General features: G+C 37.4%; 1 protein-coding gene across 2 annotated transcripts in view; it reads left to right on the top strand.

Annotated features, from left to right (window-relative positions):
* Positions 1-5,052: 5,052 nt before the first annotated feature.
* Positions 5,053-27,123, top strand: part of slc8a1b (solute carrier family 8 member 1b) — a 168,113-nt gene continuing 146,042 nt past the window's right edge. For both annotated transcript variants that reach the window (XM_067455601.1, XM_067455596.1), the window contains exon 1: positions 5,053-5,389. The gene's annotated coding sequence lies outside the window, so the exon portion shown is untranslated. The remainder of the gene's footprint in view (positions 5,390-27,123) is intronic.

Genomic DNA, 27,123 nt, shown 5'->3' with positions numbered 1-27,123 from the left:
TGTGTGTGAATGAATTCAGTGTGTTGAGGCTATAGCAGATGGTAAGATGAACAAATCAAAGTCTGTTAAAGCGTCATCCCTTCATTACAGAGGTTCAGTCAGTCTAATCCTATAAACCTGGATCCATTTTCTTTTCATCTGTTCTGATGTTCATTAGAGGGACCACTGGACCACAAAGATCACAGATAGATGAGCTGAACATCCACAGCTGATGAACATGCCCTGCTGGTGGAGAACAGGCTTACAGATCTGCAGTTCCATGTAATACAGCATCTGCCAGAAGCCTATATTATATACACGCAACACACATATATTATGTATTACAAATTTTAGATATATATATCCAATCCAATCCAATCCAATCCAATATATATATTTGGAACACCTGTTCAATTTCTCATTAATGCAATTATCTAATCCACCAATGACATGGCAGTTGCTTCAATGCATTTAGGGGTGTGGTCCTGGTCAAGAAATCTCCTGAACTCCAAACTGAATGTCAGAATGGGAAAGAAAGGTGATTTAAGCAATTTTGAGCATTGCATGGTTGTTTGTGCCAGACGGGCTGGTCTGAGCATTTCACAATCTGCTCAGTTACTGGGATTTTTACATACAACCATTTCTAAGGTTTACAAAGTGTGAGAAAGACCGTCCTGGAACAGAAAATCTGTAGGGCACTATGACAGATATCAACATCCTGTAGACGGATGTGATAACAGCTCGACCTGTGTGCTCCTGACATTGTTTAATGGTGTGCGTTCATGCAACGAATATCATAACATGACATTATATTCCTATCATCCTCATATTGTAAATGGATGTCACTGACTGCCTGACAAATGTTATTAAAGAGAATTTTGAAGAGGATATATTTTTCTGTGCCTGATTCTCTTACCGGAATCATTGTCCATAATTGTTAAAGTTGCAAGAGGTGCTAGCCCGCAACACAAAGAATGGCGTGAAAAGGGAAAAACATCCAGTATGCGGCAGTCCTGTGGGCAAAAATGCCTTGTTGATGCAAGAGTTTAGAGGAGAATGGGTTGACTGATTCAAGCTGATAGAAGAGCAACTTTGACTGAAATAACCACTCGTTACAACCGAGGTATGCAGCAAAGCATTTGTAAAGCCACAACACGCACAACCTTGAGGTGGATTTTCGAGTATGGGTCCACTTGACGTCGACAGAGCGGAAGGTCCTTGTACGGGCCGTACGCGCTCTTCTCCCGGAAGGGTGCACGTGCGCGTGACTAGAGCGAAAGAGCAAATGCACGCCCATTAACACTGCTCTCAACTGCAGGTCCGTGAACACGTCTGTCACGCCGCGCTCCACTTTATTCCTATGGATGACATCAAACGACTTTAAAGCGGCCGCATAGCATTCCGGGAAGGCAGCGCTGCATTTGAACCGTTTTGAATGGGAATGATGGGAAGCTTCACAACATCGCTTCAGTCGTGTCGCAAAAGTGGATCTCCACGGTCACTGCTGTCAGGACTTTACGAAATCAACAGTTACCAAAGAAGTGTGTTTTTGATGGAGCGGTCCCAGCGATAAAGGTTCGGTCCTGCTTTGGAAGCAGCCGGTGAGTAAAACTGCTTCAAATGTTGTTGGCTATCGTCGCGTAAATAAACATCAGTAAACAACACGATCGTGTATAGTGTTAGTTAATTTATCAATGGCAGAGGTGGACAGTAACTAAGTACATTTACTTGACTACTGTACTTAAGTACACTTTTTGAGTATCTGTACTTTACTGGAGTATTATTTTTTCTGGATACTTTTACTTTTACTTCACTACATTTGAAAGACAAATATCGTACTTTTTACTCCACTACATTTCTATCTTGGTCGAAAGTTGTTTCTGTAGCAGCTCTGAAAGTCGGAGGATGATTTTTTCCATCTTTAAAAGTTTTTTTGGTGTTGTTGTTTCAGACAGTCTATCAGGAATCGCTCTTATAGTCATATACATTTTCCCAACTTTTTTTGAACACTGATCAGTTGGAAGAAAATGGAAGAAGACGGTTCTTAGGCACAAGTGTGTGCACCCATAGCCATACTTTGAAAGTATGTTTCAGTTATAAAAAAAATCAAGATTAGTTTAGTTGGCATACACTTGGTGCATGTCTTGTAAAACATTAAAAATATAAACCTCTGGTATAAAGAGAAGAGTAAAGTTGGGAGAATATCAGATGTGTATCAGTGTATTGGATCCATGCATTCGGCCTTAAAGTGACATCAGCTTTGTAAAGAGCTTTGTAACTTTTCTACAAGTATTTAAATGAGTTTAAGTTAGTCGTCTGCTAGTATGTCGGATGGAGCATCACTGAATGGCTTAAACCATGATGACAGTGTGCATTTATACAACTATAATAAAATAATGCATTGGCATAAAAAAGTTAAAAAACTTAAGTACTTTTGAAAACAAACACTTCTGTACTTTTACTTGAGTAAAAATCTTTTTTTACAACTTTCACTTGTAACGGAGTAATATTTGACCAGTATTACTTTTACTTTTACTCAAGTAATAGAGTTGTGTACTTTGTCCATCTCTGATCAATGGAGCATGCGATCTGTCGTGTGCGTTTAAATACATTTGTTTATCTGACCACTATAGGTGTCAGTTTGTTTATTGTAAAACCACCCAAACAGAAACCTAGCGTTCTCACAAAGCGTGCTTCGTCATTCAAATGCGCTAACGGACTCCATTGTTATTCTCTGTATAACGTTACACTAATCTGACGTGCAAAACCGTTTTGCTTGCTACTGCTAAGGTTTAGTCGCATACAATAGTCCATAAACCGAATCATGTCCTCATAAACTGCGAGTAAACACACACAAATTTTGTTGACAGGCCACTAAATACAGTACATACCACAGAGACGGACGTCCTGATGTTGCTGTTTCTCCTGTTCAATTTATTTCAGCCTCAGGATCTGATTCTAGATCATATCTGTATTAGTTGAATCTGATTGAAAGCCATCATAAGCCATGGTATATTTAGGGTAGCGTTTTCTTCTCCACGCTTGAGGACGTCACCGCTTTGTGCGCACTCGTCATTCTTTAGCTCCGCCCACACGATACGCCTCCAGGCACTCTTTTTTTTTCCGGAAAGACTCGCTACAGCCTATATTTCTTTTATAAATATAATAAAACTAAAGACTTGAAGGATGAAGGATGCAATACTACTCTATAGGTACTCAAGATTGATGTGAGATTGACTGAAACTGAGTGTTTCATCCCCCCTTTAATAAAATTGTACATATATATATATATATATATATATATATATATATATATGTATGTATGTATGTATGTATATATATATATATATATATATATATATATATATATATATATATATATGTGTGTGTGTGTGTGTGTGTGTGTACATATATATAATTTAATAAAACAACAACAATGTGTGTGTGTTTCTTGTTAGAATTAAGCTTATAAAGTAAGTTTATCTTGTGTTAAGGATTTTAAAAATTACTTTTTGCTGTGCAACCACAAGCAACATTAACTTTCTGGACCGTGTGTGTGTGTGTTTGATTAGTCATCCTGTCAGTATGGATTTGTGCACCATGTGATCAGCGGGGCATAAACAGGCATTGCTTGTACTTTTCTGTCATCTTAACACTGACTAACGTCTTTGTTCTGTGAGGTCATGAAATCCTGATCCAACAGTGGCCCGTCACCTTTAGTAAAACTCATGTGCACTTTATGAGGCCTGTAACGTAATAGCTGACCTCCAGGCCCCCGAAAGCAGTTGGTGCTATCAAGATTGTCTTTGTGTTATTCCAGGACACTCTGGATCTTTCTACAGGGCATCCGATCTGAGTCACATAAGAGTGTCATAAGACTAAGATACAGTGCTGTAGGACAAAAGTATAAAATCTTGCTTTCTCAGAAATAGTATAGATGCATGGATGTGTGAAGTATTATAGCCCTGAAGCAGCCCCTAGCCATGCATCTTCTGATAATTCTTCAGGAGGCAACAAAAGCTGTCCCGTTGTTTCTTCATGGTTATGCCTGCGTCATGTTTCACGTCTGAGTGTCTTCCATATGGACAGCAGGCCCCTTAGTCCTGTTCTCTTAGTCAAAAACTGCTGTGTGTGCACATATGCCTTTGAGTGTAAGTATAAGGGTGTGCTTGTTTTTGCAGGTTATGTGTGACTATATGTGACTCAATTTTCTACATATTAATTGTTCTTCTGTATCAGATTCATCACAGATATTTGAAGTTATTTTAGGTGTGGCATTTTGTTAAATGTATGAATTTAAATTATGCTGTTTCAACCTGAATGGATTTTTAATGTAATGGTAATGCTATAAAAAAGGTGGACTATAATCATGCAAATGTAGCTTTTATTGCTATATGTAATGTACTTAATGGTGTTTTCAGAAGAAATGGAGATTTGTCACCATCGGTCACATTGATTTAATTGCATTGCAGAATAAAATCAATCTCTGACAAATTGTTTATAAATTGTGTTGTATTTGATTATTTTAAGTAATTAAGTTAACAAGAAGAAAAAATATGTTCATAAAGCAGACACAACTATTTGTACTTTACTCCAGTAAAGGCTTGTAAGGCTTGACCTCTTACCACAACTAGGGGTGCGTCTAAATCAGCTCCCTAGTTCAGTAGTCAGGGCACTGATCAGGAGTCAGCCCATTGACTTATGTCCTGATCAGTGCCCTGACTACTGAACTAGGGAGCTGATTGAGACGCAGGCTAGGTCTGGAAAATAATAACGTGAATGCTTGAGCCAAAGATGAACGAACACACGACTATAGGTGACATTTAAGGAATAATTATTTGTAACTAAAAATCGTAGGCTATAGGCTACATATTGTGCCTTTAAGCTATGCATTTTAGTCATTTCACTACCTCATTTCGAAGTTGAAAAAATAAAATAAAAAAGCAAACGAGTCGTTTTTGGGCTTTTCAGGTCTGAATGAACCGATTCCCAAAACATTCTGAATTAATAATTCAGAAATCTGATTGGTCCGCGGTTCTCGAATGTTGGACTTGAAGGAAGCGGACATGAAAGTACCGCGAGTTTAAGTTGGTTTGCCAACCGCCATTAACACCAAAAGAAGAAGAAGTAACGTTAAGTTACCGCGAGAACGATCAGAGAGATTTTTCTTTTAAATCGGTCTTGCAGAGTCGCGGTACTTTCACGGATCGGTCTGTCCAGTGCAGCTTCAAACACATGAATCGAAGACTCGATCGATCAGCACGTCTCATGATTTGTTTAGTTTTTTTTAACCACTCTCTGAAAAGATGTGTCGGTCTTTACTTAGAAGTGAGTGGATCAATTCGAAATGAGCGAAGAAACGGGAGTAAAACGACCGATTGGGCGCAGGATATGACTGACGAAACGAGAAGTAAGTTGACTAAAATACTAACCTTTAGTTCTATTCAAATCCATGTTTGTTTAAGAGAACTCATATTCGTATTTTTCACCGTCTGTGTGGAATAGTAAAGTCAAGTCTAGCGTTAGTCGGTGTCTGTTGTTGTCTAGGGAGACCAAAGTCGTCCATGCGCCTTATATAAAAGCAATGTTTCAGCTAACTTACTGATTAGCAGTCAGGCTTGATTATTTATTCCAGTGTATCCAATGTAAAGCAAAACAGCTTTTTTTTAATTATTCATTTAGGCCTATTGTCATCAGATCACGTACTAAAGAACACGATTTGTTTACTTCATCCACCCATATAAGTTAGTCACTGGCTAAGTTACCCGCTGATGGAAAAGGCCCAATGACGTGACATGCAATTTTGATGTCCAAACCCATTTATGAAGCCAAAATAAATAAGGAAATGTTTAATAAAAAGCACATTTATTGAATCTATTGATCTCTGTTTATCAAATGATATAAACATAAATTGAGGATATTACAAAGTGTAATAAGTATTAGACATTATAGTCACATAATTTCATACCGGATAAATGTCCGGACCTTAGAGTGACATATAAAAAAGCCAAACAAACTGTAAAAAAAATTTAATAAACCCTAATATTTCTGCCACAGGCATTATTGTATGAGTCTTGACAACAATTTAAATATTACAAAGAATATAACATCCAGTTGATTGTTATGCTTTGGAGCATTCTGTCCCAAAACTGGCTGTCAGCCAATGTCATCCGGGATAACAAGCAAACTGGCGCAATTTTATTGTGAATTTTATTTTGACACGATGTGAGACAGCATGTTACACAATCATGTAGACCCTGAATGACCCTGAAACAATGGTAAAATGTCAGTATGTCTTTCATAAAATGTGTTTAACTTACCCTTTTTCCTCACTAGCACACCTATGTAGTAAAATCCTGTGTCATATGGGATAACGCTAAAATAACATATATAATGTGGATTTTATGTAAATATGTTTATTTAGCATGAATTTACATATTTGGAAGTTGAAGGTAAAGGTTGCAGATTTCTATAGGTGGCCAAAATTACTACCTGATTAAGATTTAAACTGAGTTTTGTCATACCGGATAACATTTTTGTCATATAGGATAAGTTATTTTCTGTTAGCCCATAATGTCAACTAATGACGTTTGTGTGGTTTTTACATTCAGAAACATCATAACTAAGTAATAGGCTATTTCTACACTGGTTTTGATGCCCTCTCCTGAACGCTGGGTTTTGATGGGCGTGTCACTGGAGACTTGGAAGTAAACGCTCACGGCTAGGATTGGATAAGATTTGCATATTTAATGAGCTCAAGCTCCCCTTCTCAGTTCAGTTCACATGATGTTGTTCTCAATATGTCTGCAAATCCAGCACCTGAGTGTCGACTTGTTTACCGCAGTGAAATATCGCGAACACATGTACGGTTTAACCCACGTGAGCTGGAACTTATGACACATTCCTAATATTATGATCCAAAGGAAGCTTATGCAGCGACTGTGTTCTTCCACAATATCTTGCTATCTTCTTCAGCATGTTGCTGCTGGCTAGTATGATCCGATGATACAGTGGGGGGGGGGGCTACAGAATTAGACGAGTCGGTGTGTGGGACTACTGAATTACACGTGCTTATTATCCTGTAGAGGCATGTTTCGTCAATCGATGACATAAGGATGAAGCACACGATCGTTTTCTGTGCCTGGTGTCTATGAAAGCTTTTCTTTGACTAAAGGTCCTTTCACACCGGACATGTAACGAAAAAGCGTAACGAATAAGCGAATATTTCGCATGCGAATATTTCGTGTCAAAACCATTCACATCAGCCGCAACACGAATTTGCGACGTTTCAAAGCTCCAACATTCCAAAACATTCGCGGCGACAGCTGAGAAAACACGGACACTTCATCATTCAGTGAAGACGAGCTTTTCGTTTTATTTAAAGGACCGAGAAGAAGGTTTTGGGTGCAGCCAGTCTTATAGAACAGAGAGTCTGAAGGGGAGTATGCTAATCTTGTACAGGAGCTAAAACTTTATCATGGCCGGTTCAGCACTTACTTTCTAAAGTCTGTGGGACAATTTGAGGATCTCCTCCAGAGACGGCAGTGCATCTGACGATCTGACGAGACAAACCACGCACTTCAGGGAATCAATCGATCCGAGCAGATGTTTCCAGTTGAGTCACATGTAAACATTTCAGTGCCACAGACGTAGCCTACTGATGGCAACACGTTCACTTTCCATAATCGCGGACACAATGTTTAGAAAAAAATCAACTATTTATAAAAGGTAATAAGTTATAAGTTATTATACTAACTTATAAGTGAAGTTATTGCTGTCTATATCATACAGTGGGCAAACACAGCTGCAGCTGTACAGTTTACAGTTGTAATCTCATGAGAAATGCCATGCCTGGCAAAGGTTAAAGTTGATTGAATAGCTCGTGACATCAACTGGACATTTCGTCACCTTTGTTTTCTTTTATGTGATTGGTTGAAGCCGTTTTTGTCGCCGCTAAAGTAAAAAAAAAAAATCGACATCGAAACGAAAAAATAAATGTTGTTTTTTCGCCTCAGCACATTCGCGTTCGGTGTGGAAGCGCTCATTACACAAACAGCTGATCGAAGAAAAAAAAAACCATCGCGCGAATTATTTGCACGTCAAAATCGCGTCCAGTGTGAAAGGGCCTTAACTATAAAGTTTTCAGCTCTGAAACTTGCAGGATATTCTTATATTACCATGACCTTTTATTAATCAAAAGCTCAAAGGAAAGTTGATTTCTCAATTAATCACCCCTTTAAGAACAGGCCATCCACTGTAGTGTTCATTTAATGAAATTTAGTGATTCTAGGTACCCATTAATAAGATTGTTTTTTATAAATATGTTGTTCAATTACATGCTTTTGTAAATGTGTTGTTCAAATAAATACTGTTCAGTGAAATGAGTGAAGATTGCCTATACCATAACCCTTTACATTATTTATAAATGTTGATGTAGATAAATAATATTATCATCAATGAAATGGTTTAAAGTACTTTTCTGTACTAAATTAAACCTAATGTTGAAAGGTTGTGCCGTTTTGATATTCATGAAAAAATAATGTAAATCTTGGAAGAAACCACACTGAGTTTGTGTGTAACAGTTTACACACTGAAAACCACATGAGTATTTCTTTACAGTGGAGCCTAATTAATTTCCTTGGAAAAACATTGCATAACATAAACATTAATTATTTATGAGCATTATTATGTTTAAGTGTTGTACAAATGACAATTCATGTGTTAACTCATATGGTGTACTGAGTAACAATTTAAGTCAGACGGGATAACGCTGTTTTTTTCCATTGAAATGCCTCATTTCACTTCATGGAGTTGAGGAAACAATAATAGTCAATGGGACTATGGGCTATTTTCTTACTATTAACTCAATACTGTATATTATATACACTGTGCTAATTACTTTAAAAAATGGTATTTGTATCCATAATAATTTAATTCTATGAATAATTTTTCATGTTGTAATTTTAATTTAACTATCATCTTGCAAAAGGTAATTTAGTTCTAAGTTTTAATCTATTTTTGTGTGAAAACGTCAAGAAACAGATGCCGGAGCTAATATCTCACATGGATAGGCTGTCATCCCTAAATCTTCCCTCAAGGATTTAGGGGTCAGCTTTACCTGATTGATCCTGCACTTTTGTCTTTTTACCCCACATAACATAGCTGCTACACACATTACCACCATAATTAGTCAATTATGCTGTATGTAAAGATAATTGTTGTGCTTATTATCATAAACAACCTTGAGCTCAACACCCATTAGGTTTCTGATAGCTTGTTGACTAATCAACATGCTGCAATTCTAATGAACGCACTGACTTGTCGACCCAGCCTTGTAATTGTACTGCTTGCTTACAGTAATGATTAAAAAAAATCATTATCAATTTTCAATCATATACACTGTTACTGAGTGGGTTTGCGACTTAAAAATAGGAAAGAGTGGTTGTATGGCAGTTTGCATGAAACAGGGTCCTGAGCATGCCTTTATGTAATCGATTGGGCATTTGTGTAGATGCAGAAGTGCTTGTTACTCATCTCATGTGCACACAAAAATGAAAATAATCAGTATTTCAAAATTTGCAATATTTTATTTACTAAAACATCTATGTATAGGCCTAATATCTGTGTTAAATAGTGGGGGAAAAAATTGTTAATACTATCTTGGACAGCCTTAGTTTATAATTCACATTTGCATCTCTTGCATTTCAAAGCATATTGCGTGATCATCATATTTAAAATTGTACACATAGGCAAAGGCGGAGTTGTAAACTGCTTGTGCTTTGAGTTCTACTTCAGAACGGGTTCCGTTTCACTTCTCCAAATAATAATTTGGAAATTCTGATTTTACAAGTTTGGTTAGTATGTTTTAGACCTTGTTAACTATGAAGTATTGTTTTGTGGTGAATCTTCTGACAATAGTGGCATGTTGATAATTTGTTCTTGTTTATGGAATCCTTGATGTTTGTTATCTAGTTTTAAAATAAATCTCTGCACATAGTAACCCACACAGAGGATTGAGCTTACAACCTTTTTGCTCGTCATCACACCAGCGCAACCTCACTTTGAAATGAGGTACCAGGGATTACATTCGCTCAAGGACATTAAAGAGCATTATTTCTGTGCCATCTATACCTGGGATTGCTCTTGCAACCTCAGGAGGACAGGTGTTTAGGTGGAGCATTGTGTGTGTGTGTGTGTGTGTGTGTGTGTGTGCGCGTGTGCGCGTGTGTGCGTGTGCGTGTGTGTGTGTGTGTGTGTGTGTTGGAAGTATTTTAAGGACTCAAAAGTGTCAAAGGGATAAGGTGAACCAAGATCTGCTCTTTTCCATGCAATTAAATGATTCATACTGTTGAGCTCCAAAAAAAGCACTGAAAAAAATTAAATAAATACCATAGCAGTAGTCCATATTTTTAATTTATAATTATGTAATCTAATGATTGGAAGCACATTTCATGTACATACGTTCATGACATAATTTTCATATTTGAATTAAGTATTTTGTTACACATTGAATGACTTTACAATAGGAAGAATTGCAGATAACTCAGTCTGGTCCGCAGACTACGTTACAGAACCGGAAAAAAATGATAATTGAGAATTAATAAGGAAATAACGCAAGATCACGTGTGAGACCGGAATTGTTATTAAAAATGGTAGCCCACAAGAAGCCTGCGATCCAAATAGTTTGTGTGCTGATTTGCAGTGAAAAGCAGAAATATAAAAAAATATTATGGATGGAAGAGGAAATGGTTGCGGAGATGTGGGGAGCAAGGATTGTGTGTTCTGCAACGACAGTTGGAGGTAAATAAATAATTTTGCAATGTGCTGCTGTTGCGGCTAGTCAAGCAAATGTTTGTTTCTGTTTAAAATCATTGTAAATATATCTATTAAAATACTGATAATCTGGTCTAGAACTCCTCCCCGAACTTCCCACTGCCTTGTATCTTGCTCTCTCATTGGCTGTAAAGTCATCAACGATGTAATTTTCAGTCTAAACACATTTCACACTCACACAGCGGGTTTTTTGAATTGCAGACAGGTCCAGTTATTTAGCGTGCCAAATATCTCACAGGCGTCAGCAACCCATCACGATTCTCTCAGATCACGTCTTTGATAATGCACACTGCGTGATTGTCATTTGTGTGAACAAGCACCGAATTCACAAAACCAGTCGGCGAGTGAAAATCGGGGCTAAAATCGTGCAGTGAAGTGAACTTGGCATTAGGAAGCCTCATAATTATTTTTGGGACTTGGAAGCGTGCTCATGTTGCCTTATCATGCTGTCTTCATAGGTTTTGGAACAGATCAATTGCAATATTATCTCAACAAAGATTTGCCTGAAATTCCCATTTAAACATTAGTCTTTTAATGTTGAATTTCCAATGTGACTTAAATCTGCATACAATATGTATTTTAACTGTATTGAACACATTCTTACAAGCCTAAATTTCACATCAGTATCTGTCAACACATAAAGCTGAATCAGTTTTTGTTTTGTGCCATTTTTGCTCTATTACCCATAAAACCTTAGGCAGATTATGCTCTGCCTCCAGGACTCAGCAGCTGGTGCAGCAGTCACCTGACCTCCCGACCAACTGTGTGTGTTTATATAGAAGAATCAGCGCTCGTTTGTCCTCGTGCTCGTTCACTTGCTCTGTTTTCAATGGATGTGTTAACTGTTGTGGGAGGTTGTTGTAATTAGCACTTACAAAGCATTGGAGCTTGTTTGCAAACACACACATAAGCACATTCGTAAATATCCTGTGGTCTCTGATGAGCAGGGCAGTGTCTGAGGTATGAAAATTTCATATCGCGATTATAGTTACAAAAATGATCACGGTTATCAATATTATCACGGTTTTGTTCAAATGAGATGAACGTGTTTAAAAATAAATTTTGAACACATTAACACATTTGAACACTATCGAGATTAATCGCATGATTTTCTGTGATTAATCGTGATTAATCGCAGTTTGCGCAAAATTCAATAATGAATACAAAAGTGCTGCTTAATGAACAAAAGTGCGATAACATATGGTTTGCAAACACTTTAAACAAATAAGGCGCATTTTGCAGCAGTTAAAAGTTAGTAACAGTTACAATATTTCTCGTAAATATCAACTTAAACATTAATCAAATTGAATTAAATTGGTGGTATACATATATTGATTCTGTAGTAATATTCTCATTAGTGTTCTGTCAGCTTTAACATGGGCCTACATAAATATGCATATTTGTGATATTCACCCCAGGGTGTTATTTAATTTTATAAAGGCCATTTTTAAAAATCTTATTAATGATGCAAATGTATGCATCATCTTTCATGTTAAATTCTTACATTTGATTAATAAATTCAGTTATAATAATAAAGACACTATAGGCTGTTATCAATTTAAATTAAATAATTTAAACTGCAAAAAATACAGCTGCAATAATTAATGTTGGAGCCCACCTGAATAACCACCTAAAGCCAGAGCTTACCCAATTTGATCTTTTTTCCCCTCGTTTCGAGAAATATCTGTGTACCATAGCCTGACGTGGTCATACTCAATTCTAATCAGAATATGAGTCTGAAACTGCTCCATTGGGCTGTGATTATGGGGCGTGTTTCAACCGAACCAGGAAAGACATCAATTGGATAGACCTACAACCAATCAGAGCAATGAAGCGACGCATTGTCAAATGTCAACAGACAGAGCTCAACTGCACTGTGTTGCCAAGTCTGCTTTTTTTCTATGTCCGTGGGTTGAAGTGACTATTATGTGATATATAGACCCATGAGTGCAAATTTTAGCAGGCAACATTGCCAAAATAACACACATTTTACCCCCCAAATGCCAATTTTCCCCCGGAGAACCCCCAGATAAGCAATTGTTTAGGGCTAGTAGTTGGCGGGTTTTGTTGTAAAAACTTGGCAACCCTGTCTGCACGCGCTCTGGTATCAGGCTGGAATACACAATCTTTGCAGGTGTTGTAAAAAAATAACATAATTTAATGATACACAGAGTACTTACCCAACATGATCATCATTTCTGAGAGAAATTGTGAAGGTGAATGCATATATAAACAAGCTCTTCGTTTAGGATTCGAGTAAATATAATCCAAGCCCCTTTGATGACGTGCATGATTACGTTACTGTTGATCATCTGTCCATCATCGTCTAAAGCCCGCCCTGATGATTTCATTGGTCCGAACAGTTTCTGTTCAGAAATAATTACTCTTCTATGGAGCGAGGCCAGACCGAACTGCCCGACCTAAAAAAATTCTGGGTGGGGCTAAGTTCGGCTGGCATCCAGGCTATGTGTACCAGTGTTGTAGTCGAGCACCAACTGTCGAGTCCGAGTCGAGTCTCGAGTCCCGAGTCCCAGTGTTCCGAGTCCAATTCCGAGTCACCATTACCTGAGTTCGAGTCCGAGTCGAGTCTCGAGTCACGTGTTCAAGTCCAATTTATTATACTTTAAATTATCATTTATTTCTAATATGATGATTCATTATCAAAGTTGGAAACAGTTCTGCTGCTTAATATTTTTTCATAACCTGTGATACTTTTTTTTAGGATACTTTGGTGAATAAAAAGTAAAAAAAAAAGAAAGAAAGGAAAAAGAAGAAGAAGCTAATGTTTTAAAAATAGAACTCTTATATTGTAACAACAATATACACTACTGGTCAGTAATTTGGGTCTTTTTTTTCTTTCTTTTTTTGAAATAAATCAATAATTTTATTCAGCAAGGATGTGTTAAATTGATAAAAAGTTACAGTAAATGAGATTTATATTATTTAAAAATATGTTTTTATTTGGAATAATTCTTTTGAACCTTTTATTCATCAAATATATTAGGCAGCAGAACTGTTTCCAACACTCATAATGAATCCTCATATGAGAATGATTTCTGAAGGATCATGATCACTGAAGACTAGAGGAATGATCCTGAAAATTCAGCTTTGATCACAGAAATAAATGATAATTTAAAGTATAATAAATTGAAAACAAAATATTTTAAATTGTAAAATATATATCATAATATTAAAAAAATTCTGTATTTTTGTCAAATAAATGCAGGCTTGATGAGCAGAAGAAACTTCTTTCAAAAACATTACAGTAATGTGTCCAACCTTTGGCCTGTGGTGTATGTAGGCAAATACATTTGAAAGGATTGTTTATTGCTGCTTCCGTAGACATAGACAGTGTATTTTACAAACTATAAATGTATTATTTTGCTATACATTATATGTATTTAAATATCTGAATGAAATCTAACATAAACATAAGCGGGATTAAGCGCTGAGCGTGTCCGTCTTTGGCTCATAGCCAGCCATTGCAGAAAGCATAGTTTAAATCTGGCAGTTATGTCCCGTCACTGTACATTCGCTTTACTGTACGTAGACATCGTCGATGTCTGATGCCAAATAAGCAGACATCACCCAACCCTAGCTTCCTCTGTTTATTATCATATATGCATTAGTCAATAATAGTTTCTGCATTTTCCTAATGACAACATTAAGCCCGCGAATAATGCAGGAGAATGCGGCGTAAAGTGAGTGACGTCAGTGAGTGTGTTGTCAAGCAAGGAGAGTGAGCGGTAGCAGCAGTGTCTGTGAGGGAAAAAAAGATCACGGTTCACGGCTGGTCTTGGAGCCCGAAACAGGAAAAGTGTAACATCTTATATCAAATTTTATAACCTATTTAGTCAGAAACAACGTAATTCATTTGATGAATCCTCAAGTCCGATTTTATATCCTTGAGACTCGAGTCCAAGTACGAGTCATCAGTCTGCAAGTCCAAGTTGAGACTAGAGAATAAGGACTCGAGTACTCCATCACTGCTGTGTACACACAAGATCACTGAAACCAACTCAAAACGATGTAGTATACATGCCAGGCCAGTGTATGGTGCTGTAATTCTGCCACATAAATACACTAAAAATGGAGAAGAAGAGTTGTGGCTAGAAGGGGTATAGCTGTGGTAGGAGGTGAGGCAAAATCTCTCCATGAAATAACAATAAAATAGGCTAGAAATCTAGACGCTGCCACGAGTATCGTCTAGCAACTCTCAATAAACTTCTGAGCTGTAAAAACCAAACTCTGGTCAGGCCTATCACATCGTGTATAGAGTCGTTGGGCGGGTCTTAACATAGTGACGGCAGAGTTGCGTTTGCATGCTACTAGTAAACACAGAAACTGGCGAACGGCGGTCTTTCGACTCAGCTTTGACCACGGCTCTGGAAGACTTGGAGTTCAGCTTTTCTTGGAGAAAAGAACAAAGAACGGCACTGAAGTAATTTTTAAAAAGGCAAGATGTGTTTGGAGTTTTGCCGACCGGATACGGCGAATGTTTAATCTGTCAACAAGCTCTGCTTCACCTTCGTGCTCTGGTTAGTTGTAGCGCTATCCTATCGCGTGCAGAGGGAGTTTGAAAGACAACCGTTTATCCCGCCCCTCGGATTGAGCCCTGTCAATGGTGAGTTTCCAGACCAAACATCTTGATGTGGGTCTGGCTTGTCAGGCTAACAATAAATACATTTGCTACTTAACAGATGTGTTTTATTAACGCCTACACCTACCCCAACCCTAAACCTACTTTACAATAATGCAAATACAGTAATTAAATGATGCAATATTGATGTGCGCATGCAGTGCCTGCAGTTGTATCCCTTTAGTCTTTCACCGTACCAGACCATGTGGATGAAACGCTGATACGGTACAAAATTGATATGTATACAGCTAAATGCGTCTCCGTGTGGACGGGGCCTATTGATTTTTTTTAATTTTTTTTATGACCCGCTTACATCATCAAAAATATTTGCATTTACACTATACACACTGGCAAAACAGCCCAAGACATTCTGACCCGGAAAAGGAAGTAAAACGGCGCAAGATGCAATGGATGCAGACAAAATTATTATTCAGTGTTTTGCTTTCCGCACCTTTAAAGGTCAGCAAAACATTGCTCCCGTCTTCCATCGCGCCATTAGTGTCATGTGATTACAGTTTGTGTCCACCTGAGTTGACGTCGTTCGCCTCCCTTTTTCCCTTTTTCAATGACGTAAGACTCTGAGAAATAACCGATTTGACCGCTTACATGGCAGATGCAAATGCACGTATGGAATCATATCAGATTTATTACCACGTGAGTGAGGCCTGAATCCGAGCGGAGGGTATCGGAATTCATGCTTCTTTTTGTTCTGCTTACACATGTCATGCCACATGAGAGAGAAAAATTGGGTCACTTGAACCATGCAGTGTAAATGGGGCCAAAGTGATCATATTTTTGTCTGGCAGATGATTAATTGTGGGGATTAAGAATTAAGAAAAAAATCATTTCAGTGATTCTTTTAGTGAATCCCTAAAGGATTTGTCCAGGTTTGTTCATTAATTAGTTCAGTGACCCTTCTGCAAGTAGCTGGGACAAAATATTTAAAAAAATATATTTTTTATTAATTTTTATTTGTCTGTCTAAACATTTAATAAAACACTTCATGTGTTTAAATATCAAGCAGGTTTCCGAACAAAGCATTTCATTCATCCAACTTGACAAGCATGCAGCTATATCTACTGCATAGCAAGCAACCAGAATACCTTACTCAAACAATTTGGGTTGCTTAGTTTTAACCCAGTGGTTGGGTAAATATAGGACAGAACACATGGTGGGTTAATTTTAGCCAGCAAGTTGGGTTGTTTATTAACCTAGCAGAATGGGTTGATTAATTTTTACTATACTACTAGCTTTCTTTATTTTTTTAATTTGTTTACATAATACATTAATTAGGCTAATGTTCACGGAATAACTTAAATCCACCCTAGCTTTTCTTCTGCCTATTTTGTAAAGGCACACATTTTCTTGTGAAAATTTCAAATTGAATTCCTTTATAATACGTTCAACAGGAGATTTTGAGATTCTGACAGTGAACCGACTTAATCTGCTTTTGTGAGGTGACAAGCTAAAAGCAAGATCACGACTGTGTTGTTGCCGTGGAGATCTGTGGTACCCGTGTGTAAACTCCAGTCTTTAATCTGTAGCTTTCATAGTACTAAAAGACAAACTCGCAAAGATCCCAAAGATGTTTAAAGGCTTTATTTTTCTGTTCAAAGCGCATGGTTCTCAGCTCTTTCCCTACATCTGTTCATGACATGGAAAGAGACAGGAGAGACATAAAAGCAGTTCTCTGCTTTTTAAGGGTGAACAGATCAATATGGCAGACAAATACATTTCTCTTTAAAGAAAGTGTAGAGATGGACCTGAAGGAAGGTGGGGGGGGGGGGGGGGTTGTATTAATGAAAGTTTAATGTTCTAGAGAGAGAGAGAGAGAGGGGAGAGACAGGTGACAGATTGGACCGCTGTCCCTCTCAGCTGATGACAGATTCCAGTGGATCTACTGCCCATCTGATATTCAAATCAGCTTACTGCTGAGAACCTGTCAGTCTCCTTAAGCAGAGTAAATCCTTTTCAGCCAATCAGATGTGAGGGGAGAGGCTAGGGCACAGCAATTCATTAGTGCTGTTTGCTGAGGCCAGCAACATTACTGTTGCTCGTACTTAGGGCTGGGAATTTGCAAGTAATTATTTTCTTGTTATGGACTATAAACAATAAATATCCATGCATTCATGAATATCACATTGTCAACATTTGCTCTAACTGATTTGCTGAAGTCAGGGACAGTAATAGATTGATTTCTGAGCATTAGTTCCGCCCACTAATTGAGAAATATCTTCTGTTTGTTCTTAAAAGATGGATCATTCCAAATGAACTGTTATTTTGAAAGGAAAGTACAACAAAGAATATTGTTTACATGTAGCGCGTCAATTCTGTAATCTCTTTCGCTCTCGTTGCGTGTGTGAGAAGCACTCTCAGCAAAGTGACGGCCAGTTGTCTATGGAGCAAGAGTTTCAGCAAGTGAAAATATATGATAAACTTATACTTATCCGCTAACACACAACATTTGCAAGTAAAATCTTAGAATTTATTAGCTAATGCTAATGACAATATCTATAGTCACCCAGAGCAAATGTGATTTACTCGCATTGTAGAGGGTTGAATGACAGCAAAGATAATCAGTAAATGATTAAATATAAATGTATTAGATAATAAAATATAAAGTATATTAAATGGAAATGAGCAGTATAATTCAATATCTGATATTTGTGAAATCGCCAAAGGGGCGGTACATTTCTAGCCTGGTTTTACCAGACTCTCGTACATTTCATTTGTACATAGAGTCTGGCCACTCTCCATTGACAAGGGTTTATTTCTGCGAAGGCGGGCACCCTGTTGAGGTTTATAACTATTGGATCTGCCCTGAGCCGCTCTGGATCTGCCATAACCAATCGCTAAGGTTTGGTCGTGACCAAGCCTGCAGTCTCCCTCTCAGATACTGAAGCTTTCGCGCCTCGATCGCCCCCTGGTGACCGGTCCCAGTATAACCGCCCCTCTGTGTTTTCTTATGGACGCGAGACAAACTAAATAATAAAATTACACTTCAAATATTTTTTCCCCAAAGTTAGTTTATGTCACTGAAGGCAGTTATCATCACGATTTCATTTCAAGTGCTCGTTTTTAAAATAAGTTTAGTTTTAGTTAGTTATTTGATGCTATAAAAACGGGGGTGTGACGTCATGATTGACAGCTGAGACTGACGGCTTCTCTGAGTGAAGTTGTCACTGAGGCACTAACGGACTTTTTTCGAAATTTTTGGGAGCAGATTAGAGCTTTAGCTTTAATTTCTACATTTCCATAACTGTTTATTTCACACCAACATAATTAATTGTTCTGCATCTGCGAGAGTGTGGGCAGGCTTTTGATATCGCGACTGTACTTCCTGCTCTACTTCCTGCGCTCTACTGCGCAACTCCGGTCCCGAAATCGCCACTGCGCAGACTCGGTCCCAAGATGTCCGCGCCGTGCAAGGCCGCCTGAAAGCTTCAAATCTGCCAAGCGGAAACGGATGATGTCGAGTCGTCCATATTTTTTTACGGTCTATGCGCCAGGTCAAATCCTAATATGAGAATGATTAGTGACACTGAAGACTGGAGAAATGATGATAAATTCAGCTTTGATCACAGATATAAATGACACTTTACTATATATTCATTTAGCGGACAGATAATGTACATCAGAATTTCATTGTATTTCATTATTTCATTGTATTACGTTTTTTACTGCATTTTTAATTAAATAAATGCAATATATAGTCTATTATATATACCCCCCCCCCCCCCACCCGCCCCCCGGCACTGTCACCTTTTTTACTCTGAGGAGTTTGCAGGTCTGATCTCTAGTTTTTGGAGATCATCTGTCAGTAGGGTATAAAACGAGGCTAAAGGCTCCATGGGGTAAAAGGCTCCTTTGATTTTATTTCCCCCTTAACCATTAGATGGCATGAAAACTTGCCTCAGCACTTTCCAAAACATCCACTTTTCAAGATGCGGGTGGAAATTTGTCTGATCTTTGAGGTGATCTCAGGCAGCAGCGCAAAGTTGATCCTGTGCTCCTTTGATCTAATATTTGATGTTTTTAAAAATTGGAAGTTGTAGATTTAGGTAGCAAATACAAATTGCTAAAACAAATTAATATATTTTGAAACAAATCTTTTTAATGTTAGTCAGTTTTGTTCAAGGTAATTAAAACAACAGTTTTTCCATAATGGAAGAATATGTAAAAGTATGATATTTGGGGTAAAAGGTCCTCCTGCTGTTGGGGCAAAAGGCATTTAACATGATAATAAACAGCCGCTGACCTTTCCATTTGTTGACATGAAATGGTTAGATTCAGATGGTAAGTTTCATATATTAAGTTGGGTGTCCACCTTAGAGATAATCACCATATTTATAATGAAACCATCATATTTAAAGATGTGATATTAATTATATCATATAATAAAATATAAGTTATTGTTACTACTGTAAATTTATATTAACTTATGGAATCTCCTTTAATGCTTTCAGAATCATAACTTTTTAAAAATGATTTTGTTTCTATATTTTTCAGATATATTTCTATATTAACATATTTTAATGACAGCATATTTATTGATCGAAAGTTAATTATTTTATTAATCGGAAAATAGCTTAACTTTGCTAAAGTGATTGTTTTGAACAAGTATTAACTTAAAGATTATTAAAAACATTTTAACGAAAGTATTTGTATCAATTTTATCAACCCCATGTGTGGGGTAAAAGGCCCCCCTCGTCACCTCATACATTTTGAAGATTTTTAAATAAAATAAACCACTTTTATGGTTTATTTTCACACAAAATCTGTTGCTCCATAAATGTTTAATACAAACATAAATATGTTTCTGTATATCACACATTATAGGAGTAGTGAAAAGCTCATTTTTCTTAAGGTGTGCCTTTAGCACCGTTTTAACCTACATCAGATACTATAGTTCATAATCGAATCTGTATTAATGACACTGAGAAAAATAAACAAACATGTCTAAAAATGTCCCAATATTGAAGGAGAGACATATCTTGCCATATCTAATATCATAGAGACTTTGAGGTGACCAGTAAGCAACGACCTAAAAACCACACACAACACCCAACAACTTTATTTAAAAAAAACAACAACACTCAGAACACATTAGGAACTGCATAGCAAAACCTTAAATGAGAAGATTTCATGAGCTTAAGAAATATCTCATTACATTTGTTTTTTGAATAAGGATGGAAACTGGGCACCACCCATTGCATCATGTTGCTGGTAAATGAGATCACACCAGCTCTCTATATCCTGTTTAATACTGTCTGCTTGAATCAACTTGGTATTTGGGACTTGTCAGGTTTATTAAAACCAACCAGACGTTGGGGTAATGAAAAGCATTCTCAAATGATCTTTTGGGCAACATTTGTAAAATAATGAGTTTGGGAGCCACTGAGCACTTTCAAATTACTTTTAACCTTTAGCTGTGTTTCAACAATCAGTTCTTATTTTTACAGCACATTGTGGCAAACTTTTCTTTGAAACTCTTCTGTGCACAGCGAGACTATGACTGTGATTTGTTCAGATAACAGATGCCAAAAGGCGATAATAAGCACCCAAGACCCATTATTACCCAGAATGCCAGAGCACAGGGCTTTGGAGAAACATGACGTCTGCCTTAATGGATGTCAGTGTTTCCAGAGAAACTCTGTGCACATACTCAGACAAGATGTTAATGTAACATGCTTTCTCTTTAGTTCGGCGCACTTTCTCTGCATGCTTAAAGCAAAGGGGTCAATATGGGAGCGCCAAAATCAAACTCCAGATATATGTCATTTTTTATGAAACATTTGCTAGTCTAAATTCTGACTGCCTGCAGTTACATAATAACATCTAGGAAAAACAACAGCATAAAATACCAACTTTCCAACTTTTTTCGTTTGTGCTTTTCACTTCTCGGGAAAGTATTAAAGTGCCTATGGGCCATTTGGAGAAGACAAATACAGTGTAAGAAGTAAGAAGTGTAATGAAGTATGCTGTCTCTGAAGTATGTCATTTATTTTCCATTTCCACAGCTGAGGAGTGCCGTGGCATTTTTCACTAGAACAATGAAAGGCATCGGACTTGCTCTCGCATTTTGTTACACTTAGTCTAGATGGAATAAATACTCGAAAAAAGTTCTTGGTCAGTCTCTAGGGAGACTGGGATGGTTTTTTGCAATTACTTTTGGGAAAGCACAGGACTGTTGAAATGATATAAGGGACTAATCAAACCTACTAGCGAAATGGATGATAGATTGACATTTAAAGTGTTGTCATGATAAATGGTAAATACATGCATGGACCAACATTAACGCTTATCCGGGACAAGTGGAATTTTTTGAAGGGCAAGTGAAAGAGAATTTTACTTGCCCGACCAGTGAATGGTACATTACAATTACCCCAGTACCGGCTCGTGTACACCGTCCTGTTATCTGACCAATATAATTCGTAAAAGCAGGTGGAGCATAACCATTTCAAATTTTAAAAATGAGTACAAAGTCAGCAAATTGTACCAAATGTTCCCAAAAAATATTACTATTTGGCTTTTTATCTAGAACCTTAAGAGTTTGTTTATATACCATTTCAACCAGTTTAAAGGGGGGGTGAAATGCTGTTTCATGCATACTGATCTTTTTACACTGTTAAAGACTTGGAATCCCATACTAAACATAGACAAAGTTTCAAAAGTTAAGGTGGACGTTTGATGGGAGTATTTCTTTGTCAAAAATACTACTTCCGGTTAGTCATAAGTTTCGGCAAGTTTTTTGAGATCATGCGTCCCCTTTGACGTTAATGGGGGCGGAATTTCCTTGTATGGGCCTTACGGACAATTCTACCGGAAGCGCGTGAGAGAGAGAGAGCAAAAGTAACAGGCTACGCCCATCAAAGCGCTGGCTTGTAGGATGCTGGACAGGTGATGTGCACATAACAATGTCACCAAAAAAGTGCGTTTTTGGTTGCCAGACCAAGACAGTCCTGCACAGATTCGCCAAAAACCCCGCGTTAAGGCAACAGTGGATTTAATTTGCTTTTCCGGATCAGCAACTGAGTTGCGCGAATGTTTATATCTGTTCGCTGCATTTCGGTGCCGACTGTTTCATAAACAAGGCCCAGCTCGACGCCGGATTTTCCCGATCGCCTAATGCAGAATGATGGAGCAGTCCCAACGTTAGAACCGCAGGCGGTGAGTGAGACTGCTTCAAATGTCTGTGTTTTTTTTAGACCGCTTACTGTCTACACAAACCACGCGTAAACACACAAACACACGTGCACAACTGCACTTCCCACATGTACACCTTCAAAGACAAAAATACGACGATATAATTCAAGTATAAATATGTAAATAACACAAGCCGCTAAGCATATTATATAGTTAGTGTATAACTTGTACCACATAGAGACGTCCTGCTCTAGTCGTTTTTGCTGCTGCTCCTGTTCAACTGCAGCCTCTGGGTCTGATTCCGGATCATAGATGTATGGCTGTATTCAAAATAAAAATATGGCTTTTAATCAGATAAAGTTTTTCCCGCTGTTAGGGATGACACAGCTTTACGACGCACTCGACTCAACATAGCAGCAGCGAGCACACGTCATTCTTTAGCTCCGCTCACACGACACGCCCCCACCCGCTCGGCTTTTTTCGGAAAGACTCGGAACAGCGCATCTTTCTTATATAATTATTAAAAAAATAAAGACTTTTCGGAGATATGCAGCATGCAATGCTACTCTATAGGTACTCAAGATTGACATGACACTGACTGAAACTGAGTGTTTCACCCCCCCTTTAAGAAAAAACTTACATGTTTTTGTCCAGGTAGTCATACAGTATGTAATGTGTGGAATAATCATCAAGTTTATAAATAAAACTGCTGCTTCTAGTCAAACTATTTCTTATAAATCTAAAGTTCACTAAATACAATTTTACTATATTGACCACTTTCTTCAAGTTTTTTTTTAAAAGAAAGCTGAGAGTCCATTATCATTCATAGGTGTTTCTGTCCCTGGACAAATATTTCTGCTTTCAAATCATGGGCTGGCCTTTTTGTAAAACAAAAACAAAAACATATAGACAGTTTTCTTAACATTAAGATGTAAAGATTTGATAAGCCATTTTGAAACATGATTCATTGTATTAGTTAATTTCTGTGCACCCTCTTGTTTATTTTGTGTTTACATACAAGACAACATCATCAAAATACATTTTACATAATCATTGATACTTACAACATCTGGAGGACAGACATTTGGTTAGTCGTTTACATGCATACTAAACAACAATTAACCTAAAATAGAACCTTGTGGAACTCCAACATTATAATCTATATATTCTATGTTGCATTTATAACCCTTACACATAGTTTTCTCTTTTCTAAATATGATTTAAACCACATAATTGTTTCTAGACTCTAGATTATGAAATTTGACCTTTTCAACTGAGGCATAGACCGAGATTAAAATGCAATTCAGACAGACCATGGCATAAATTACTTAAGTTATTGTTAAACTAAAATGTTAAAGAGTTCTGTTATACTTTTACTTCAGATGTGAAAACACTACCAACTTGTAACAAGGCTACTTTTTTTACGTTGCTTCTATTTGACTCGTGCTGTGTGACTGTGAACCTGCTGCACCTTATGACAATACATTAACCACCAACGAGGATGGAAAATGCCCTTCATTTTGTTTGCACTAATAAATGCTGCATCCTACCAGCTGTAATCACCAATAAAACTGTTCTACATGTTTTTTTTTCTATATCTTCATAAAAATCATTATCACAAATTTTCTTGAAATATTGTGACATAATTTTGAGGCTATATCGCTCACCCCTACAATACAGGCAAGCAACATCACATGACCAAAAAGTGCTGAATACCATCACGACTGAAAATAATATTTGTTTATTGAGCTGTCATAACCAATCTTAAGTCACTTAAATGCTTTTTTAGTTACGTAATGTCACTGATGTTAGAGATTTTTGCATATGAATCTAGTTCTTGGCATTCGCACGTTGCCATTATTGCTGTGACAGATTACGTAAATGTAATTGATTCACTGTAATTTGCTCACAGCTGCTCAACCCAATTTAACTATTTGTTTTCATTATACCCCATTGTATCATGTGACATGGTACAGTTGCTCCTTATGTGTCCTATATTTTCTCTTGGTAAATTTGACACACCGCAGTCTAAATCTGTAAGTTCTTTCTGTCTTAAACAGGATTCAGTGCCTGCAGAGTGCACATAAACTGCAACTTTTGCCTCTTGCTCCGGTGGTTACTTTTTGTTAACGGAGTCTGTGTAAGTAAACATTCTTTAGCTTCTCTGCCAGGCTCTTCTACACAACTGGTGCAGTGAGCTGGAAAAGAAAATATTGTTTTGGTCTTTAATATCCTTTTGTCTTGCTGATTTAATCACTGCCGTCTCTGTTTGTTTGAAAGTACAATTTTTCCCAAATGCAATTACATTCATATAAAACAACCAGTGGTATATTCGCCCTATGTAATATGTATTACATCAAGTCAATTTGGTAAATTATGTGTTCTCTAGTCGGTTTGCAAGTGAGGGAGTGAGAGAGATGAGGGGATACAGGGAAAAGGAGAGTTGTTAGAAAGACAGTGAGCAAGAGACAGGAAGATATAAGTAGATTCATGATCCTTCAGAAATCATTCTAATATGCTGTTTGGTGGTTTCCCTTTTGGTTGGTTTCTTTTTAATTAATTAATGTTGAAAACTATTTTAATTCTCTGATAAATGCATCCTTGCCAAACAAAAAAAAGTATAATGTATGACAACAAAGTCAGAGATATTATTGAATAATATAAACAGTAAAATTGTAATAAAATGCCAATAAAAGGCAAATAAAGAATAGAAAAGGAAATTCATAAAACACATAGCTGTTAGAAAACTGGTAGAAAGATAATTGAATTGTAAAGGCACATTTTTAAACAATATCCTAACCATTCTTTATTATATAATGAAAGTAAATGACAAACATAATAAGGAGAATAATTACTTCTTTCAGCCTGTTTGTTACACAAAGAATCGTCTGCATGTAATGACAATATTTAATTTTGGGGTGAGCTATCCCTATAATACAAGATAATTTTACTTCTGGAGTAAATTATGAGCTTCTGAAGTAGATGTGAGAAAATAGATAGACAGTTACAGATAGAGTTAGAAAGGAATAAAAAGAGAAAACAAGAGTGAGTCATGGAAAGAGAAAAAGAGAGATGGAGAGGAAGTCAAAGGAGTTTGAGAGAGAGAGAGTTGAGTGATTATGATGCCTGTTGCTGGGATACTGAATCCTATGTAGTTGGAGTGCATGTAAAATGATGGAGAGGCGCACTGAGTGATGTGGGCTGACAGCTGTGTGTGTGTGTGTGTGTGTGTGTGTGTGTGTGTGTGTGTGTGTGTGTGTGTGTGTGTGTGTGTGTGTGTGTGTGTGTTTGTGCATGTCAACATGTGACTTCATATTTATGGCCTCTGTTTCTTTTTCTGCCTCAGCTGAGTGTGAAGATTTACACGAGCGATAAAGACCACAGATGACAACCCCCATGGAATAACAAACATAAGAGGTCTGCCAGCATGATTAGGAAATGCCACCCTCAGCACCTGAATTCATGATAAACTCTGCTTTTCACCACATTTTAAACTGGAACACTACGGAAAGTGTTTGAGTCCTATGAGGGCAACAGTAATACAGGTTTACAAATAGCCGAGCGCTCAACATCTCGCTGCTATCTGATCTACTGCACATCTGAGGGAGAAATGAGTGCCCGCGAGAACATAACAGCTGTCGGATATAGCTAGTGTGTCTGTAGATGAAAATGGATTAGAATGTATAGAAATTGAGTGAATTGAACAGAGTTTCTCTACCTTTTTTTGCCTTCGGTACCCCCACAGGCCCATCAGTAAAGCCCAAGAGTAAGGGTTTCATCATTCATGATTTCCTTTTTAAAGAATCAGTACTGAGAATAAAATACAGAATCACCAAGCTGTCTTTCAATTTAGAGAAATATAAAATCTGGTATTTTGTAATTGCGTTTAGATGGGTGGCTGGGTTAGAACATCTCCAAAACTGCAGCTCTTGTGGGGTGTCCCCGGTCTGAAGTGGTCAGTATCTATCAAAAGTGCAGCAAGGAAGGAACAGTTGTGAACCGCCGATCATGGCAATCATGGGCAGCCAAGGCTCATTTGCTATGTTTCCATCCAAAGTTGCGAATTTAACTTGTGCGCAAAATTGCAATATCGCATAAAACATTTATGAATAAAGGACTGGATTAGATTAACATGGGGACGCGGGGGTAAAGTAATTATTACCAGAGGTTCTCTGTGATTTTAGTCCCGTCCGAATGTGCCATCTCGGTAATCATTACAGACAATGTCAGTAAAGATTACGAGACTTTACCTTCTGTAAAAAGGTCCGGAAAAATGACCTTGGGTAATACTAATCCCGTTCAATTAGACCCGCTGTAAAAATGTATGGTAAAAGTCCATCATTTCCTGTTTAAAAGTTTTTAAAAAAGCGCATTTTGCGAGCTTGGAGGCGCTTGAAGCATTTGGTTGCATTGTAGGTGGTGGGACAACTCTGTGGCAAACTTCCAGTATTTTACACATATCATTTAAAGCAAAAAGAAGATCAAAAGCAATTATTAGAGGCACAACACTTATTTTAGCTATAGAA

The sequence above is a fragment of the Pseudorasbora parva genome, chromosome 10 (assembly GCF_024679245.1).
Source record: "Pseudorasbora parva isolate DD20220531a chromosome 10, ASM2467924v1, whole genome shotgun sequence".
In the NCBI taxonomy this organism is placed as follows: domain Eukaryota; kingdom Metazoa; phylum Chordata; class Actinopteri; order Cypriniformes; family Gobionidae; genus Pseudorasbora; species Pseudorasbora parva.
This window is presented reverse-complemented; position numbering and strand designations above follow the sequence as displayed.